General features: G+C 39.7%; 1 pseudogene; it reads right to left on the bottom strand.

The window, feature by feature from the left end:
- Positions 1–1,847: 1,847 nt before the first annotated feature.
- Positions 1,848–2,690, bottom strand: LOC118986254 (olfactory receptor 1-like; annotated as a pseudogene).
- Between the last annotated feature and the right edge of the window lie 19,850 nt (positions 2,691–22,540).

The following is a 22,540-nucleotide window of genomic DNA, read 5'->3' as shown; positions in this document are numbered from 1 at the left end:
TTTCATATAATAAGGGTTTGGTGGCGATGAAATCCTTTAACATGATCTTATCTGGGGTGGACTTCATCTGCCTTTCCATTCTAAATGAAAGGTTGCTGGATAGAGCAATCTTGGTTGTAGGTCTTTGGATTTCATAACTTGAAATACTTCTTTCCAGCCCCTTTTTGCCTGTAATGTCTCTTGAAAAATCAGCTGAGTCTGATAAGAACTCCTTTGTAGGTCACTGCCTCCTTATCTCTTGCTGCTTCTAGGGGGTCTCTCCTTAGTATTAATCTTGGGTAATGTAATTATGATGTACTTTGGTGTGTTCGTCCTTGGGTCCACCTTCTTTGGGACTCTCTGAGCCTCTTGGACCTCCTGGATGTTTATTTCCTTTGCCAGATATGGGAAGTTATTCTTTGTTATTTGTTCAAATACCTTTTACACTTGTTGCTCTTCCTCTTCTCCTTCTGGCACCCCTATAATTCAGACGTTGAAATGTTTAAAGATGTCCTGGAGGTTCCTAAGCCTCTCCTAATTTTTTTGAATTCTTGTATCTTCATTCTTTTCTGGTTGGATGTTTCTTTCTTCCTTCTGGTCCACACCCCTGATTTGAGCCAGTTTCATAACCATCACTACTGGTTCCCTGTATTGGTTCCCACTACTTTTTCCTTTATTTCACTTAGTGTAACTTTCATTCTTTTTCATCCAATTTGTGACAAAAATCAACCAATTCAGTGAGGATCCTGATTACCAGTGTTTTGAACTGTGCATCTGATAGGTTGGCTATCTCTTCATTGCTTAGTTGTATTTTTCCTGGAGTTTTCATCTGTTCTTTCATTTGAGCCATTTTTTTGTCTTGATGCTTTTGTTATGTAGTGAGTGGCGGAGCCTTAGGTGTTCACCTGGGCATGATTCCCCAGTAGCTGAATTGTAAGGCAGTATGTAGGGGAGGGTCTGAGAGAGGACAATGGCACTTGTTCTGCTGTCTGCCAGATTTCAGTCTTTTCCACTACTTCCCCCAAGCAAACTGGGTCCTTCTGGTGCTGATTCCCATGTGGGTAAATTTGTGTACATTCTAGGACCGTATGGGTCTCTCCAAGGAATTCTCCTGTGAGGCTGGGAGTCTTCCCAGGCTCCTCAATTCCCACAGGTATTTTCAATCAGTATTTTGAGCCTTTATTTCCCCACACTAGGATCCTGGGCCATGTGGTCTGTCTTGATCTCCTGTTTTGCCTGATTTATTTGCACACAAATGTGGGACCACCTGTTTCTCAAGCCACCTTGTGTGCCAAGCCTCTCAACAATCCACTGCCTTGCTGGGTCCTCCCACTGCCGCCTTGCATGCCTCAGGTAACCAGCCACCACTTTTTTTTTGCTGCAACTTCTCTCCACCTGACTCTGCCCCTCCTACTGGTCTAGATGAATGTGTTTACTTTCACTCCTTAGTTGTCAGACTTCCATACACTTCAATTTTCTATCAGTACCGGTTGCTATTTTGTTTCTAAATTTTTCTCATCCTTATTTTGGTTGTGCCAGGAAGCACAGTGTGTCTACCTATGCCTCTATCTTAGCTGAAAGTCCTTACTGTCCATTCTTTAAATCTGATAAATACCTAGGTTGAATGGTATTTATTCATGATTGAATAATAATTATTCGGTCAAGCCTGTGCTACATCGCATCCAAGATACAATGATACACGCAAGACCACAATGATCTGCCCCTAGTGATGTGTGGGGAAACTTCCCCCAGATGTGCTCTGGGGGCTGCATTGCCAGTGCTGAGCTTGTGTGCCACTACCTGCAAAATACTCCTCATTGTCATTATTACACCTACTGTTTGAAAGCATACTTTAATCTTTAGAGCCACTATCTCAGAGAAAACTGAATTATCCATTTTGAAAAGATTCTTAGCAAGGCTCCCTTTATGCTCGGATTCCTCAGACTGTAGATGAAGGGGTTCAGCATGGGGGTAACCACAGTGTACATCACAGCCATGACTATCTCCTTAACAGCAGAATGTTGGCTGAAGGATAGAAATAGAGGCCAAGGATTGTCCCATAGAACAGTGACACCACAAAAAGGTGGGAGCTACAGGTGGAGAAGGCCCTGCAGATGCCCCTAGAAGAAGAGCCCTTGAGGATGGAGGACACAATTCATGCGTATGATGAAAAGATCAAAAAGAATGGAAAAATAACAAGCCCTACCAAGATAAATATCACCATTTCATTAATCTGAGTGTCAGAGCAGGACAAGTTGAGCAGAGCAGACATGTCACAGAAAAAGTGGGGAATAGCACTGTCAGCACAGAAAGACAGCTGAGCCGTGAGCAGAGTATGCAACAAAAAGATGAAAGTGGTCAGCACCCAGGACAGCACCACCAGGGAGACACAGAGCTTGGGGCTCGTGATGCTGATGTACTGCAGGGGGAGTAGATGGCCACATAGTGATCACATGCCACAGCCCCAAGCAGGAAGCTCCCCAGGTCTTCAAAAAGCAAGAAGACGTACATTTGGACCAGGTACCTGCATAGGGGTTGGGTGGGTCTTAACTTTGCATGTTATACAATATTTTGGCAATGGTCACAAAAGAGAAGCAGAAGTCAGAGAAAGATAAATTGCTGAGAAACATGTACATGGGTGGGTGGAGGTGAGAGTCCAACTGAATAAGAGCAATGATGAGGAAGTTCCCCCAAACAGTGGTAAGATACATGGCCAGGAACAGGGCATAGAATAGGTCTCATTGATTTGGTTCAATAGGCAGGCTCTAGAGGAAGAATTCTAAAACGATTCTTTGGTTTCCCATTTCTATGTTGCTTTTGTTTCACCTTTTTAAAATTAATAACACTTTCTGTTACAATATTAACTCATAAAAATAGATACATACATATATATTCACATTTCAGAACTTTCAAAAACTTTATTTTAAAATTAAATACCCATAAGCCATAAAGGTTCAGTGTTCTATTTGTACTCTTCTAAATATAAAAATACACTTACATAGAAATACAAATACTATATAATCTCACTTATAAAAGGAATTTAATGAATGAAATAAATTAATGAACAAAATAGAACCACAGGCATGGAAACATGGAACAGACTGACAGTGACCAGAGGGGAGGTAGGAGGGAGGGCTGGTGGAAAGAAGGGAAAGGGATTAGACAAAGAACATGTATGAGTGACCCATGGACATGGACAATAGTGTGGGAACTGACTTTGAGAACAGGGTGGTGGGGCAGGGTTTGCAATTGGGATGGGCAGAGGAGGGGCCAAAGTAGAAAAATTGGGACAACTGTAATAGAATACTAATACAAATGTTTTTAAAAAGAAAGTCTGGGACGTGGAAGATGACAACAGAGTAGGACAGAGCAGATTCCACTTCCCCCTACACATGGGAGAAAATCCTGGCCAATCTATGGAGGAACAGAGCAAACAGCCAACAGTACCCCAGCATATATGAAAATGAGAAACCAGAAATTGTAGCAGACGCTGAAAACCAGGCAGTAAGCAAGTGGCTGTAGGACAGTAGGGTCCCAGGGACTGGTGTAGAGAAAGGGGTAGTCTGTGCCCAGCAACTGGTGGGTCTACCACAGACTCTTTTGGAGCCTCGACTGCCTCAGGGTCCTTGGGAGAGAGCTGGGTCTTCAGCTCCCTCCCTCCCCAGCCAAGCAGGGTTTGGGCAATATCGGGTGAAACCTGGTGGCATGAGGTTGCAGAGAGCGAATAAGGACAAAGAGGCAAACACAAGAGCCATGATTACCGGTGGAGTCTTTGGTCACTGGTTTGGGAGAATTGAGAGGCAGGGTGTCGGGCTCTGGCTCTGATAGTCACTGGTCTGACTGGAGAATTGGGCTGTACTGAGTGGACAGCAGGCTTCATAAGGAGGAAACTCCAAAAAATAAACTGTTTGAAGGATTCTCCTGCGACAGCTGCTTGGCCTACTTCCCACCCAGCCTGGCAGGCAGGTTGGATGGAAGGCCTTGCGTTTTCCCATAGCACTGGGAAGGGTTCCTGCTCAAACTTGCAGGACCCAGGCAGCCTGGCTGGCTGTGTGCCCTCCCCCCAGCCCACAACGATGAGCACTAGGGAAAGAGTGCTCGGAAAAGGACCTGAATCCTCTGTGTGGGGTGCTGGGGAGAGGCACCAGAGTAGCTCTTAGGAGAGGGCTCTCAAGACTGGCTGAGTACACATCGGGAATGGAAAAAGGACACACCAATCGCTGCTCAGCCTGCTGCAGCCATCGAGACCAGAAAAATGAGTTTGACCAGTTTGAAACCAATAAGGGGTACTTTTTTAAAGTAAACTTTAATTTTTTTAATTTTATTATTGTTTTATTATTCAATACCTTTTTCTCTCTCCTTCCTTCTTGTTTAATTCCTCCCTTTCTTTCCAAACCTATCACTTCTTCCTGTCTTTTTTCCCCATTTATCCACAAGTGAGACAAACAACTTGGAACTGAGAAAAGACCAGAGTTGGACCTAAAGAGGGGGCATCCCAACAGTAGAGACAGAGAGATAAATTTCACTTTGCTATAGAGAAGCTACAAGTTGCTGCATATTTGTATTATTTTGTATTATTCTTACATCTTTTATTTTAATAGTATTTTTGTATTCCTCCTCTTTCTGTATAGTCTTCTTTGCCTTGGCTAGATATATTGTATCATTTCAAAGGTTTCCCTGTGAAAATGATCTGTCTTCCACAGTGTATTGCTAATTTACTATCCTTCACCTCACTTGTGTTCCTAAGGACACTGCTCAAAGTTCTATACCCCCTGCTCATGTTATCCAGATCACAGAGATTCTGTCATATGATTGTTTCTCTAATACTGTTGTAAATAATAGCTGTTCTATGCAACTGTAAATACTTCACAACACCCCTCCTGGATCTTAGAACACTTGACAGTCTCCTGAACTCTATTACTGTAGTGGTTAACTCTATTTGCACACACAGTACACCTATTTACTATCCTTTACTCTCACCTTACCTCAGAATCTGACCTCCCATAACCTCACTGCTTTCTAGATGCAACTCACAATCCTTCCCTCCCCAACAACAGTCTTATCTTCTGTCCATCCTTTCTTAAAAGTGGCTAGTTTGAGGGAAGATTATGATTAACACTATATATAGCCCAAAGATCTCCTATCTCTTCTTTCCCAGATGCTACTGTAAATATCCTAGAATACTCTCCTGCTGTCATAAATGATTTTGCCTCCCCCTCCCAAATGATCACACACACACAAAAAGAGTAGGTGGAAGTGGTGAATACCAGGATACCCACTGGAAGAGGAAACCCAAAAACAAAGGAACCACCAACAGATAACAACAGAAGAAGGTGAAGGCGAGAGTAGAAACCACACTAACCCCAATCCAAGACCTATCTTGGAATACAACTAAATAGTGGAGAAACAACACAGCACGAAAAACTGAACAAGAGCAAAAGAGAATCCTCCAAACATTGTACATTTGGAAAAACTAGCTTCAACACAACCTGGCCTCACCAGTACAACAAATTAAAACAGGTGCTGGACAGACCATCAGTTAACCGGCTGGGGGGAAGAACCAACAAAAGAAAGACCTCAAAACAACCAAAACCCAAAGAAAAACGCAGAGCCAACTTAAAAAACAGCCCAAGACGAGTGAGTTTGGGAGATCAAGGAAACTACACCAGTGAATCTCACAGGTCTTCTACCACAGAAGTTCACACCATAAACCCAGGAAGACAGAACAAATCAATTTAAGAACCTGAAACTAACAAGAAGAGTCTCTCAAACAATGGGAAAACAAAGAAACAATCCCCAAATATAAGGGAAGAAGGAAGCCTCAGAAAGAATGCTAGATGAAATAGAGGCAACTCAACTCTCAGATATTGAATTCAGAGCACTGGCTATCAGGAAGTTCAAAGAGCTCACAATGAGCTACCTGAAACTACAGGGGAACTATAATGAACTCACTGCAAACTACATCAATATGAAAACAAAAATAAAAACTATCAGCAAGGGCCAAGAGGAAATTAAGAATACAATGTCTAAACTGAAGCACACACTGGAAGGAATAAAAAGCAGGATCGATGAAGCAGAAGATGGGATAAGCGAGCTGGAGGACAAAGTAGAAGAAACCTCCCAGAAAGAGCAAGAAAAGGAAAAGAGGATCAGAAAGAATAAAGAGGGATTAAGAGAAATGCAAGACAATATGAAATGTAATAATATCCAAATAATAGGGATGCCAGAATGAGAAGAAGAAGAGCAAGGGATAGAAAACCTATTCGAAAAAGTAATGATGGCAAACTTCCCTAATTTGATGAGACTAAATATCACACAAATTCAGGAATCACTGACAGTCCCAATCAAGAGGAACCCAAATACACCCATTTCAAGGCACATCATCATTAAAATGACAAAATACCAAGACAAAGAGAGCATCTTAAAGGCAGCAAGGGAGAAACAGGAAGTAACATACAAAGGAACCCCAGTAAGGTTAGCTTCTGACTTCTCAATGGAAATGCTCAAGGCAAGAAGAGAATGGCAAGAAACATTCCAAGTAATGAGAACCAGAGGCCTGCAACCAGGGCTACTTTACCCAGCAAGGCTCTCAATCAAGATAGAAGGCCAAGTAAAGAGCTTCCAAGAAAAATAAATCTAAAAGAATATGCCTCCACCAAACCAGCTCTGCAAGAGATGCTAAAAGGGCTGCTTTAAGGAAAGAAAGAAAAAGAGAGAGACAGAGAGGAACTGTGGTACAAGAGTGGCGATGAATAAGTACCTATCAATAATAACCTTAAATGTAGGGGGGAGGGTTAAGATGGCGACAGAGTAGCACTGAGGGAAACTAGCTCTCGTGCATCTGGTGGAAATTCTGGGGCAGATCTACCGAAGAATAGCATAATCAACCAACAGTTCCCCAACATTTATGAAAATAGGAGACCAGAGAGTGTAACGGAGGAACCAAACAGCGGCAGGTCGGCAAGGAATCTAGAAGGCCAGTGAAGACAAAAGCGGCTGCTCGCGCAAGGGAGGCCGCGGGCTGCGCCTGGGGCCCGGGAGCTCCCAGGACAGGCGAACTCTGGTGGATCGTGAGTACCAACGAGAATTGGCACGCAAAGGGGGCTGGCACCATCAGGGGGAAACAGGAGCCCCATCTGAATCCAGGGCCGGGGCGCCGGTAATGGAGTGAACGCTGGAGAACCGGCATCCGGTGGACTGGCAACACACTCCTCGGGAGAGAACTGACTCTCCCCTCCCCGTCTAGGCAGGCAGATTAGTACCGGGCAGAGACCCGTGGGCTTAAGTTAACGTAAAGGGTGGCAACTGCGGACACTGTGGTCGCCAGCCCGCCAGCCCGCCAGCCCGAGGGATTTAAGAAGGACATTGTCATTGCTGGTCTTTTGGGATTGGGCTGGGCTGAGAGACAGGCTTTGTGGAGAAGTCTCTATTGGGAAAGCCTGGGTCCCCCGGAGAAGGACGGTACCACGGGACACAGGCAGCCTCACAGGGCTGGCGCGACCACAGACCAATCAGCAACCCGCTAGCGCGCGCCTGCAAACCTACCCTCAGAGACGCGGCAGCCAGAAAAAACGGTTTGGACAGTTTGAAACCAACAAAGGAAGGGTGCTTCCTTTTTTTTTCCGTTTTGCCTCCTTCTCTAGTGTGTGTGTGTGTGTGTGTGTGTGTGTGTGTGTGTTTTCCCTTCCCCCCCTTTTTTTCTTTCTTTTTTTAAGTTTTTATTTTTTTAAATTTTTTTTATTTTATTTTATTTTTTCTTTTTCTCTCGCAACCTCTTTTGTAATTAATCTTATATATTGTAAACTGTATTGTTGCTCTATCTTTCAATACTCTGTCCCTCATTTCTTTTCCTTTTTGTCCGGTTTTAGTCCTTCTGTTCTTCCCAAATTCTCTGCTTACTCCCCTTTTCTCCTGACTTTTGCTTGTGTGTGTGTCAGATTGTTTGTTTGTGCATTGCGCAGTTGTCTTTTGAGGTGTATTATTATTATTTTTGTATTATTCTTACTCCTTTTTTCATTTCAAGAATATCTTTGTATCCCACATCTTTCTGTACAGGTTTTTTAATCCTGGCTGGGTATACTGTACTACCTGACAGGTTGCCACCGCTCCTTCCTCCACAGTGTTTTGATTTTCTATACTTCACGTGCTTTCCTTTGCTATACTACCCAAGCTCTATAACCTCCATTTAGACAGATCACATAGAATTTATCACTTGAGTGTTCCTCTAATATTAGGGTAAATAAGGGCTGTTCTGTACAACAGTAATACTTCATAACACATCTCTCGGACCTTAGACCACCTTACAAGTGCCTCACTTCTATTACTCTATTTACTGACGCGCTACACCCAGTTACTAACCTTTACTGTCACCTAAACTCAAATCTGACCACCTGCAACCACATTGCTTTCTAGATACAACTCACAAGTCCCCCCTTCTTAACAAGACATTTAACTTATGCCCGCCCTTTCCTAAAAGTGGTAAGCTGGGTTGAAAAGCACGGTTAACTCTATACATAGCCAAGAGATTGTCTATTTCTTCTCTGCCCACTGTGTCTGTAAATAACATAAAATACCCCTCTGCTATCATAAACCATTTTGCCTCCCCCACACCTGATCACACACGTACAATAAAGAAAGGAGTTGGTGGAAGCAGAGAACAACAAGATACCTGCAGCAGACTGCACCACAGAATTTCACAGGTATCCTAAAACAGAAGTTCACACCATAAACCCAGGGAACCAGAACAGATCAATTTAAGAAGCAGAGGACAACAAGAAGAGTATCACAAACAATGGGAAGACAAAGAAACAATCCCCAAATGAAAGAAAAGGAGGAAGCCTCAGAAAAAATATTACATGAAATAGAGGCAAGTCAACTATCAGATGTGGAATTCAAAGCACTGGTTATCAGGAAATTCAAAGAGCTTACAACGAGCTACCAGAAACTACAGTGGGGCTACAATGAACTCTCTGCAAACTATACCAACATGAAAAAGGAAATAGAAGCCATCAGTAAAGGCCAAGAGGAAATGAAGAATACAATTTCTGAACTAAAGAACACAGTAGAAGGTATGAAGAATAGAATCGATATGGTGGAAGATCGCATAAGTGAGATTGAAGACAGGTTAGAAAAAATCTCCCAGACGGAACAAGTAAGGGAAAAGAGAATCAGAAAAAATGAAGAGAATTTAAGAGAAATGCAAGACAACATGAAACGTAATAATATCCGAATAATAGGAATTCCAGAAGGAGAGGAAGAGGAACAAGGGATAGAAAACCTACTTGAAAGAGTAATAACAGAAAATTTTCCTAAGTTGGGGAGAGATAAAGTCGCACGGATCCAGGAATAACAGAGCCCCCAGCAGGTGGAACCCAAAGAGGCCTACTGCAAGACACATCATCATTAAAATGGCAAACCTCCAAGACAAAGAGAAAGTCCTAAAGGCAGCAAGGGAGAAAAAAGAAGTGAAAAACAAGGGGGCACCAATAAGGCTGGCTACTGACTTCTCAATGGAAACATTCCAAGCAAGAAGAGAATGGCAAGAAATATTCCAAGTAATGAGAAAAAGAGGCCTACAACCAAGGCTACTGTACCCAGCAAGGCTCTCAATGAAGATAGATGGCCAAATAAAGAGCTTCCAAGACAAAAGAAGTCTAAAAGAATATGCCTCCACCAAACCAGCTCTACAAGAATTACTAAAAGGGCTGCTTTCAGGAAAGGAAGGAAAAGAGAGAGAGAGAGAGGAACACAGGTACATAAATGGCAATGAATAAGTACATTTCAATAATAACCTTAAATGTAAATGGATAAAATGCACCAATTAAAAGACACAGAATAGCTGAATGGATAAGAAAGCATGACCCACACATATACTGCCTACAAGAGACCCACCTCCGGTCAAGAGACCATCACACACTAAGGGTGAAAGGATGGCAACAAATTTTCTAAGCAAATGGACAAGAAAAAAAAGCCGGGGTACAATTCTCATATCAGACAAAATAGACTTCAAAAACAGGGCCATAAAGAGAGACCCAGAAGGTCACTTCATATTGCTCAAGGGAAGAATCCACCAAACACATTAACATTGTAAATATATATGCACCCAACATAGGAGCACCCAAATATATAAAGAAAATCCTAGAGGACCTCAAAAATGATATTGACAGCAACACAATTATAGTAGGGGATTTTAACACCCCACTGTCAAAAATGGACAGATCTTCCAAACAAAATATCAACAAAGATATTGCAGCATTAAATGACACTCTAGATGAAATGGACCTCATTGATATATATAGAGCCCTTCACGCTAAAGACGGTAAATATACATTCTTTTCAAATGCACACAGAATATTTTCCAAGATAGATCACATGATAGGACACAAAACGAGACTCAACAAAGTTAGGAAAATAGAAATCATACCAAGCATTTTCTCTGATCACAAGGGACTGAAATTGGAAATCTACCCCACAGGAAAAAAAACAAAAGCACACAAAATCATGGAGACTGAATGGTATGCTATTAAACAAAGAATGGGTCAAGATAGAAATCAGGGAAGAAATAAAAAAGTTTCTGGAAACAAATGAAAATGATCTCACAACAACCCACAACTTATAGGACAAGGCCAAGGCAGTCCTGAGAGGGAAGTTCATAGCAATACAGGCTTACCTAAAGAAAATAGAAACATTTCAAACAAACAACCTAACCCGATGCCTCCAAGAACTTGAGGAACAACAACAGAGACAGCCTAGAGAAAGTAGAAGGAAGGAAATAACCAAGATCAGAGCAGAATTAAATGACATAGAGACTAAAAGCACAATTCTAAGGATCAATGAATCCAGGAGCTGGTTTTTTGAAAAGATAAACAAAATAGATAAACCTTTAAGTAGGCTCATCAAGAAAAAAAGAAAGAGGACCCAAATAAACACAATCAGAAATGAAAGAGGAGAGATTACAACTGATACCACAGAAATAGAAGAGATTGTAAGGAATTACTATGCAGAGCTGTATGCCAAGAAATTTGAAAACCTAGATGAAATGGACAAATTTCTAGAAAAATATAATCTTCCAAAACTCACTGAAAAAGAAGCAGAAAACCTGAACAGGTCAATAACAGCAGCGGAAATTGAAGAAGTAATCAAAAAACTCCCATCACACAAAAGCCCTGGACCAGATGGTTTCACAGGAGAATTCTACAAAGCTTTTAAGGAAGAACTAACCCCGATTCTTCACAGACTATTTCAAAAAATCCAAAAGGAGGGAAAACTCCCCAACTCTTTTTATGAAGCCAGCATCATCCTAATTCCAAAACCAGACAGAGACACAACAAAGAAAGAAAACTTCAGGCCAATATCGCTGATGAACATAGATGCTAAAATCCTCAATAAAATATTGGCAAATCGCATCCAACAATATGTCAAAAAGATCATACACCATGACCAAGTGGGATTCATCCCAGGGATGCAAGGATGGTTCAATATTCGTAAATCAGTAAATGTAATACAACACATAAACAAAAGCAAACACAAAAACCACATGATCATATCAATAGATGCGGAAAAAGCTTTTGATAAGGTACAACACCCATTTATGATAAAGGTACTCAGCAAAGTGGGAATAGAGGGAGCATTCCTCAATATAATAAAGGCCATATATGAAAAACCTACAGCCAACATCATACTCAATGGACAAAAACTAAAAGCTTTTCCACTAAGATCGGGAACAAGACAAGGTTGTCCACTTTCACCACTTCTATTCAATATAGTATTGGAAGTTCTAGCCACAGCAATCAGACAAGAAAAGGAAATAAAAGGCATCCAAATTGGAAAGGAGGAAACAAAACTGTCATTGTTTGCAGATGACATGATAGTGTACATGGAAAATCCTATAGACTCTACCAAAAAACTGCTCGAACTAATAAATGAATTTGGCAAAACAGCGGGTTACAAAGTCAATATCCAGAAATCAAAGGCATTTTTGTATACTAACAATGAAACAGCAGAAGCAGAAATCAAGAAAAAAATCCCATTCGATATAGCAAAAAGAAAAATAAAATATCTGGGAATAAACCTAACCAAGGAGGTTAAAGACTTGTATGCAGAAAATTACACAACACTGAAGACAGAAATCAAGGAAGACACAAACAAATGGAAACATATACCGTGTTCATGGATTGGAAGAATTAACATCATCAAAATGTCCATACTACCCAAAGCAATTTACAGATTTAATGCAATACCTATTAAAGTGCCGATGGCATATTTCACAGACATAGAACAAACACTTCAAAAATTTATATAGAACTACAAAAGGCCACGAATAGCAGCTGCAATTTGAGAAAGAAGAGCAAAGTAGGAGGGATTACAATACCTGATATCAAACTGTACTACAAGGCCACTGTAATCAAAACAGCCTGGTACTGGCATAAAAACAGGCACATAGACCAATGGAATAGAACAGAGAGCCCAGAAATAAACCCAAACCTCTACAGTCAATTAATATTCGACAAAGGGGGCAGTAACATAAAATGGAGTAAAGATAGCCTCTTCAACAAATGGTGTTGGGAAAACTGGACAGCCAAATGCAAAAAAATGAAACTCGAGCACCAACTTACACCATACACCAAAATAAATTCAAGGTGGATAAAAGACTTAAATATAAGCCGGGAAACCATTAAAGCCCTAGAGGAGAATATTGGCAGGAAAATCTCAGACATTCCACGCAGCAATATTTTTACTGATACGTCCCCTAGAGCAAGGGATATAAAGGAAAGAATAAACAAATGGGATCTCATCAAAATTAAAAACTTCTGCATGGCTAAGGAAAACAGTATCAAGATACAAAGAGAAGCAACTGTTTGGGAAAACATATTTGCCAATGACACCTCTCACAAAGGTTTAATCTCCAAAATATACAAAGAACTCACTCGACTCCACTCAAAGAAGCCAAGCAACCCAATCAAAAAATGGGCAGAGCACTTGAACAGACATTTCTCCAAGGAGGACATACAGAGGATCCAGAGACACATGAAAAGATGCTCGATATCGCTAGCTATCAGAGAGATGCAAATTAAAACCACAATGAGATACCACTTAACACCAGTCAGAATGGCTAGCATAAACAGAGAAACAAACAACAAGTATTGGAGAGGTTGTGGGGAAAAGGGGACCCTAGTTCACTGTTGGTGGGATTGCAGACTGGTACAACCACTATGGAAAGCAGTATGGAATTTTCTAAGAAAACTAAAAATGGACGTGCCTTTTGACCCAGCAATTCCACTGCTAGGAGTATATCCTAAGAATCCTGAGACACCAATCCAAAAGAATGTATGCACCCCGATGTTCATAGCAGCACAATTTACAATAGCAAAGAGTTGGAAGCAACCTAAATGCCCATCGGTGAATGACTGGATCAAAAAACTATGGTACATTTACACAATGGAATTCTATGCTGCAGAAAGGAAGAAGGAGCTCCTACCCTTTGCAACATCATGGATGGAGCTGGAAAGCATTATGCTAAGCAAAATAAGCCAGGCAGTGAAAGACAAATACCATATGATATCACCTTTAACAGGAATGTAAACAAAAGAAACAAGCAAGCAAAATGTGACCAAAGACACTGAAATACAGAACGTGCTGACAGGGTCCAGAGGGTAGAGGGGATAGAAGCACAGAGTAAAAGGGGATGGACTCACATGAGTTAGTTGAAAGGACACATGGACAATAACTAAGATGGGGGGCGGAGTTCGGACGGGGGTGGGGAGCACTGGGGGGGTGCAGGGCTGGGAATACAAGAAAGAAAACTGTACTTGAACAAAAGTTAAATAAATAAAAAATAATAATAATAACCTTAAATGTAAATGAATTAAATGCTCCAATCAAAAGACATAGAATAGCTGAATGGATAAGAAAGCATGACCCACATATATGCTGTCTACAAGTGACCCACCTCAGGACAAAAGGCCTACACAAACTGAAAGTGAAGGGGTGGAAAAAAATTTCCAAGCAAACAGACAAAAAAATGCCTGGGTAGCAATACTTATATCAGACAAGATAGACTTCAAAAAAAGGGTCATAAAGAGAGACCCAGATGGTCACCTCATAATACTCAAGGGAAGAATCCACCAAGAAGACATAAACATTATAAATATATATGCACCCATAATAGGAGCACCCAAATATATTTTAAAAATCTAAGAGGACTTCAAGAAAGATAAACACAATTATACTAGGAGATTTTAACAACCCACTGTCAAAAATGGACAGATCCTGCAAACAAAATATCAACAAAGTTATCATGGCATTGAACAATGTCCTACATAAATGGACTTAACTGATATATATATAGAGCCCTTCATCCCAAAGAAGCTAAATACATATTCTTTTCAAATGTGCATGGAACATTTTGAAAGATAGACCATATGGTATGACACAAAACAAGCCTCAACAAATTCAAGAAAATTGAATTTGGGACTGAATAAGGGACTGAAACAGGAAACCAACCCCAAAGGAGAAAACCCAAAACACTCCAAATCAACGAGATTGAATAGCATGCTATTAAACAACTAATGGGTCAAGAATGAAATTAGGGAAGAAATCAAAAAGTTTCTGGAAACAAATGCAAATGAACTCACAACAGCCCAAAATTTATGGGACACAGCAAAGGCAGTCTTGAGAGGGAAGTTCATAGCAAAACAGGCCTACCTATAAAAGATAGAAACATTTCAAAAACCTAACTTTACACCTACAAAAACTCAAGGAAAAAGAATAGACACTCAGAGCAAGTAGAAGGATGGAAATAACCAAGATCAGAGCAGAATTAAATGACATAGAGACTAAACGCACAATTCTAAGGATCAATGAATCAAGGAGCTGGTTTTCTGAAAAGATAAACAAAATCGACAAGCCATCAAGGAGCCTTATCAAATAAAGAAGAGAGAGGACCCAAATAAACACAATCAGAAGTGAAAAAGGAGAGATTACAACTGTCACCACAGAAGTACAGATGATTGTAAGAAACTACTGTGAAGAACTGTATGCCAAGAAATTTGAAAACCTAGGTGAAATGGACAAATTTCTATACAAATATAATCTTCCAGAACTCAATGAAGAAGGATCATAAAGCCTGAATAGACCAATAACAGCAGATGAAATTAAAACAGTAATCAAAAATCTCCCGCTGCACCACAGCCCTGGACCAGATGGTTTCACAGGAGAATTCTACAAAGCATTTAAGGAAGAGCTAACCCCTATTCTTCACAGACTATTCCAAAAAATTCAAAATGATGGAAGACTCCTAGACTCTTTTTATGAAGCCAGCATCATCCTAATTCCAAAACCAGATAAAGACAAAACAAAGAAAGAAAACTTCAGGACAATATCGCTAATGAACAAAGAAGCTAAAATCCTCAACAAAATATTGGCAAATCTCATCTAATACATTAAAAAGATCATACACCATGAGCAAGCGGAATTCATTCTAGGGATGCAAGGATGGTTCAATATTTGCAAGTCAGTAAATGAAATACATCATATAAACAAAAGCAAAGACAAAAATCATATGCTCATATCAATAAATGTGGAAAAAGCTTTTAATAAGATACAACACCCATTTATGATAAAAACACTCAGCAAATTAGGAATACAGAGAGCATTCCTCGATATAATAAAGGCCATATATGAGCGATTTATAGCCAACATCACACTCGGGTGAAAAACTAAAAGCTTTTCCACTAAGATCAGGAGCTAGGAAGTTTGTCGACTCTCACCACTTCTATTCAATGTAGTATTGGAAGATTTAGCCACAGTGATCAGACAAGAAAATAAAATAAAACGTATCCAAATCAGAAAGGAGAAAACTGAACTGTCATCATTTGCAGATGACATTGTAGTGTACATGGAATATCCTATATACTCTACCCCAAAACTGCAACACCTAATAAATGAATTTGGCAACACAGTAGGATACAAAGTCAGTATTCAGAAATCAAAGGCATTTTTGTATACCAACAATGAAACACCAGAAGCAGAAGTCAAGAAAAAAATCTCATTTCATATAGCAAAAACAAAAATAAAATACCTAGGAATAAACCTAAACAAGGAGGTAAAAGACCTGTGTACAGAAAACTACACAACACTGAAGAAAGAAATCAAGGTAGACACAAAGAAATGAAAATGTATATTGTGTTCACGCATTGGAAGAATTTACATCAACAAAATGTCCATACTACTGAAAGGAATTTACAGATTCAATGCAATACCTATTAAAGTACCAATGGCATATTTCACAGACATAGAACACACACTTCAAAAATTTATATGGAACCATAATTGACCCCAAATAGCTACTGCAATTTTGAGAAAGAAGATCAAAATAAAAGAGATTGTAATACCTGATACCAAACTGTATTAAAAGGCCACTGTAATCAGAACAGCCTGATACTGGCATAAAAACTGGCACATAGTCCAGTGGAACAGAACAGATAGCCCAGAAAAAGGCGCAAGTCTCTACAGGCAATTAATATTCAACAAAGTTTGCATTAACATAAAATAGAATAAAAATAGCCTCTTCAACAAATGGTGTTGGGACTACTGGACAGCTACGTGCAAAAAAAAGAAAAGAAAAAGAAACTCAATCACCAGCTTACACCATACACAAATATAAATTCAAGGTGGATATAAGACTTAAATATAAGTTGTGACACTATTAAAGTCCTGGAAAAGAACATTGGCAAGGAAATCTCAGGTATTTCACACAGCAACATTTTTACTGATATGTCCCCTGGAACAAGGGACATAAAGGAAAGAATAAACAAATGGGATCTCATCAAAATTAAAAGCTTCTGTATGGCCAAAGAAAACAGTATTAAAATAAAAAGAGAACCAACTCAACTGTACGGGAAAACATAGTTGCCAGTGATATCTCAGACAAGGGTTTAATCTCTAAAATATACAAAGTATTTACACAACTCCACGCTAAAAAGAGAAGCAACCCAATTAAAAAGTGGGCAAAGGACTTGAACAGACACTTCTCCAAATAGGACATATAGAAGATCCAGGACTTCCGCCAAGATGGAGGCATAGGTGGAAGCACTGTGCCTTCTCCCACAACCAAGTTTGACTACAACAAAAGTTTTGGAGAACTAGGACACACCCAAAGAACAGAAAAGGGAATTATACAGAAGTCCGACAGCTACGAACCGTTCAACGGGGACGGCACGAACAGCCCAAAAGATGGTGCAAGAGGAACTCAAAGTCCCAGAGGCAATAACTCTAAGCGACCAATAGATTGCCAGCCTCTCAGAAGCCCAATTTAAGACACTATTTATCAGGATGCTCACAGAATTGGTAGATTACAGTCACAAATTAGAGGAACATATGAAGGCTAAACTAATTGAAATGAAGGGAGATGTCCAGGAAACCAATAGCAATGGAAAGGAAACTGGGACTCAAATCAATGGAATGGACCAGAAGGAAGAATGAAACATCCAACCAGAAAGGAATGAAGAAATGAGAATTCAAAACAATGAGGAGAGACTTAGGAACCTCCAGGACATCTTTAAACATTCCAACATCTGGATTATAGGGGTACCAGAAGGGGGAAAGAAACAGCCATGAGTGGAACACTTATTTGAACAAATAATAAAGGAGAACTTCCCCAGTCTGGCAAAGGAAATAGACTTCCAGGAAATCCAGGAAGCTCAGAGAGTCCCAAAGAAGTTGAACCCAAGAAGGAACACACCAAGGCACATCATAATTACATCAAAATGAAGGAGAGAATCCTAGAAGCAGCAAGGGATAAGGGGACAGTCACCTACAAAGGAGTACCCATCAGACTGTCAGCGGATTTCTCAAGAGACCTTCCAGGCAAGAAGGAGCTGGAAAGAAGTATTCCAAGTCATGAAATCCAAAGACCTACAGCCAAGATTGCTTTATCCAGCAAAACTTTCATTTAGAATGGAAGGACAGATAAAGTGCTTCTCAGATAAGGTCAAGTTCAAGGAGTTCATCATCACCAAGCCCTTATTATACGAAATGCTAAGGGTACTTATATAAGAAAAAGATGATGAAAAATATGAACAGTGAAAGGACAGAAAACACACAGTTATTAACAACCACACCTAAAACAAAAGCAAACCAAGAGGACAGCTAGATCAGGAGTGGAACCATAGAAATGAAGAACACATGGAGGGTTAGAAACAGGGGATTGGGAGGAGGAGAAGGGAGGAGAAGGCAGAGAAAATAGCATAGATGGTAGGTAGAAAATAGATAGGGGGGAGGGCGAGAATAGTGGGGGAAATATAGAATCTAAAGAACTTGAGACACGTGGTTATAAACTAAGTGGGGAGAATGGAGGGGGAGGGAGTGTGCGGGTGGAGGGAAATGAAGGGGGGAATAGAATAACTGTAATGGTATAATCAATAAAATATATTTTTAAAAAAAGTATACCTAAGCAACTGACATTCCAATAAACCATAAGCTGACTTTAAAAAAAAGAAGAAGAAGATCCAGAGACACATGAAAATGTGCTCAACATCACTAACTATAAGAGAGATGCAAATTAAAACCACAAAGAGATACCACTTTACACCAGTCAGAATGGCCATCATAAACAAAGCAACAAACAACAAGTATTGGAGAGGTTGTGGGGAAAAGGGGACCCTAGTTCAGTGTTGGTGGGATTGGAGACTGGTGCAACCACTATGGAAAACAGCATGGAATTTACTCAGCAATCTAAAAATGGATCTGCCTTATGACCCAGCAATTCCACTGCTAGGATTGTATCCTAAGAACCCTGAAACACCAATCCAAAAAAACCTATGCACCCCAATGTTCATAGCAGCACATTTTACAATAGCCAAGAGTTGGAAGCAACCTAGCTCCCCATCAGTAAATGAATGGATGAAAAAACTATGGTACATTTACACAATGGAATTCTATGCAGCAGAAAGAAAGAAGGAGCTCCTACCCTTTGCATCAGCATGGATGATACTGGAAAGCATTACGCTGAGTGAAATAAGCCAGGTGGTGAAAGAGATACCATATGATATCACCTTTAACGGGAACCTGAACAACAAAACAAACAAGCAAGCAAAATATAACCAAATACACTGAAATAGAGAACAGGTTGGCAATGACCAGAGGGGGAAGGGGAGGGAATTTCAGGGGAAAAGGGGAAGGATTCATAAGAACAAGTATAAAGGACACATGGACAAAAACTAAGGGGGGTGGAAATGAGAGGGAGGTGGGGAGCACTGGGAGGGTAGGCTGGGATGAAAGTAAAACACAGAAAACTGTACTTGAACAATTAAATAAATTTAAAAATAAATAAATAAAATTTCTATTGGTTAGGTTGGCTATCTCCTTATTTCTTTGTTCTGAGATTTTGCTCTGTTCTTTCATTGGGCCACATTTCTTTGACTTGGCATACCTAGTAAGTTGTTAGGGGATGAGGCTTAAATATTCACCATGGCAGTGCAACCCTCTGCTTTGCTGCAGTGCTTCCTGTTGGGAAGGTGCCAGAGAGGGAGCATTGCAGCCCTCCTGTTCATCTTTAGTGCATTTTCCAACAAACTCACCTGTGACACTGGGAGTTTCTTCCACCGTGGTAACCCCAGCTGTAGCCCACAGTCAGATCTGAGTCTCAGTTTTCCACTTAAGTCAGCCCGTCCCCCACAGCCCACAGACCTTGGTAGCCAGCCCCTCCCCCAAGGTCCCCAGCATGGCCGCAGTTTTTCTGTGTTGGCTGTGCAGTCTGGGCCTTACCAGTCTGGTTGTTCTGGTTGATTTTTTTCTTTAATTCCTTGGAGAATTAAAGAGAATCTCAGAGTTCCATTCGGTTTGATTTTCTGGCACTTTTGGGTATTTATTGTTTTTAGATTGGTTGTCATCCTCCTTCTGGTTGTGCAAAGAAGTGGAGGGTTTCTGCCTATGCCTCCATCTTGGCCAGAACCTCACACTATGTTTTTTTCTCATAGGTTTTATTCTTTTAGTTTATTTATATAATTATTTAATTTTAAATTAAGGTTATTGGGGTGATATTGGTTAATAAAATTATATAGGTTTCAAGTATACAGTTCTATGATACAACATCTGTATATTGCATTTTGTGCCCACCACCCAAAATCAAATCTTCTTTCACCATATATCTAATCCCCTTACCACGTGATTTAGTAATCCTCTCTTCTGGACATCTACCCAGAAAATTTGGTATTGTTTATTCACAAAAATATATGCACCCCTGTGTTTACTGTATCATTATTCACAGTGGCCAAGACATGGAAACAATTGAGGTGCCTTTCAATAGATGATTGGTTAAAGAAGATGTGGTACATGTACACAATAGGATACAATATATCCCAATATATATATTACTCACCTATAAAAAAGATGAAATAGTGCCATTTTCAAAACATGGATGGATCTTGAGAATATCATGCTAAGCAAAAGAAATCAGACAGCAAAAGTTAAGAACCATATGATTTCACCCATATATGGGATATAAAACTGAAAGCACTAAGTGAACAAACAAGAAAAGCATAAATTCATAAACACAGACAACAAGGCAACAATATGGTGATTCCTGGAGGGAAGAGGTGTGAGGAGAGTAAATGGTAAACGGGTTCCTATATATGGTGATAAAAGAAGATTTGGCCTTGGGTAGTGGGCACACTATGCAATATACAGATGATGTGTCATAGAATTGTACACTTGAAATTTATATAATTTTCTTAACCAATATCACCCCAATAAATTTAATTTAAAAAAAGAAGTTTTCTTGCTATGCATCCTTCAAAGAGTTTTACAATTTCAGGCTTCACCCTGAAGCTATTAATCTATTTTGAGTTGATTTTTGTGTATGATGAAAAGTAGGAAGCAGTTTCACTCTTCTTCCTGTAGATATCCAGCTTTCCCGGCATCGTTTGTTGAAGAGACTTTCCTTTCTTCATTGAATGTTCTTGGCACCCTTGTCAAAGATGAGTTGATCACATACACATGCATGTATTTCTAGGTTCTCTATTCTGTTCCATTGTCTATATAGTCATCTATATGGCAGTACCTGATGGTCTTAACTTTAGCTTTGTAATGTACAGAGTGCAACAAAAAGAGGTTTATAGTTGCGAGTATTTCAAAGACAAAATTTATTATTGTATTATTATTTATTTATTATTGTACTACTTTCTATACAAAAATCTATAAACCTTCTTTTGCTCTTCCTTGTAGTTTGAAATCAGGAAGTGCGATGCCTCTGCTTTTGTCTTCTTGCTCAAGAATTATTTGGATTTGTGGGGTCTCATGTAGTTCCACATGATTCTTAGGATTTTTTTCTATTTCTGTTAAAATATATATTTGGGATTTTGATAAGGATTGCAGTGAATGTATACATCACTTTGGGAATGTGATCATTTTAGAATATTAACTCTCCCAATCCATAAACATGATATTTCATTCCATTTATTTATGTCTGCTTTAAATTCATTGAACTATATTTGATAGTTTTTAGTGTGCAAGTGTTTAACAACCTGGTTAAGTTTATTCCTAAGTACTTTTTGATGCTACATCAAACTTATTGGTTTCTGCACAGAAAAAATCAATAGAGTAAAAAGACATCCTGCAGAATTGGTAAAATATTTTCAAAACATCTAGCTGATGAAGAAGGAGTTAATATTCAAAATATATAAACTTCAACTACTTACAGCAGAAATAAATGATCCAACTTCAAGAAAAGAAAAGTACTCAAATGTATCTTTCTCCAAAGAAGACATACATAACACCTCCAGATATACGAAAAAGGTACTAAACCATACCAGTCAACAGAGAAATGGAAATCAAAACCACAGTGACAGCCCTGGCTGGTGTAGCTCAGTGGATTGAGTGTTGGCCTGCGAACCACACGATCACGGTACAATTCCAAGTCAGGGCACATGCCTGGGTTGCAGGCCAGTTCCCAGCAGGGGACACACCAGAGGCAACCATACATTGATATTTCTCTCCTTCTCTCCTTCCCTTCCCCTCTAAAGATAAATTTTAAAAAATTAAAAAAAAACCACAGTGACATACAACCTCACACCTATTACGATGGATAAATTTTATTTTATTATTTCATTTTTTAATCCACACCTGAGATATGTTTATTGATTTTACAGAAAGAGGAAAGGAGAGAGAGAGAGAGAGAAACATGAGTGCCTCCTATACATGCTCTGCTCAGGTATCAAACCCAAAACCTAGGTATGTGCCCTGACAGGGAATCCAACCCACAACCTTTTGATGTCCATGGTGATGCTTCAACCAAGTAAACCACCTAGTCAGGGCAGGATGGATGCGTATTATTTTTTAAAGATGATTATTGGAGAACATGTGGGGAAAAGTGAGTACTTGTACACTGTCGGTGGGAATGTAGAATGGTGTAGCCAATATGGAAAACAGTATGGAGGTTCCTCAAAAAATAAAAATAAAACTAACATATAATTCAGTAGTCCCAATTCTGGGATAAGTACATAACCAAAGAAAATGAAATCATTATCTGAAAGTTATCTGCACTCCCATGTTCACAATGGCCAAG

The sequence above is a fragment of the Sturnira hondurensis genome, unplaced genomic scaffold, assembly GCF_014824575.4.
Source record: "Sturnira hondurensis isolate 20B ecotype Veracruz unplaced genomic scaffold, ASM1482457v3 Scaffold0004248, whole genome shotgun sequence".
NCBI classification, from domain to species: Eukaryota; Metazoa; Chordata; class Mammalia; order Chiroptera; family Phyllostomidae; genus Sturnira; species Sturnira hondurensis.
This window is presented reverse-complemented; position numbering and strand designations above follow the sequence as displayed.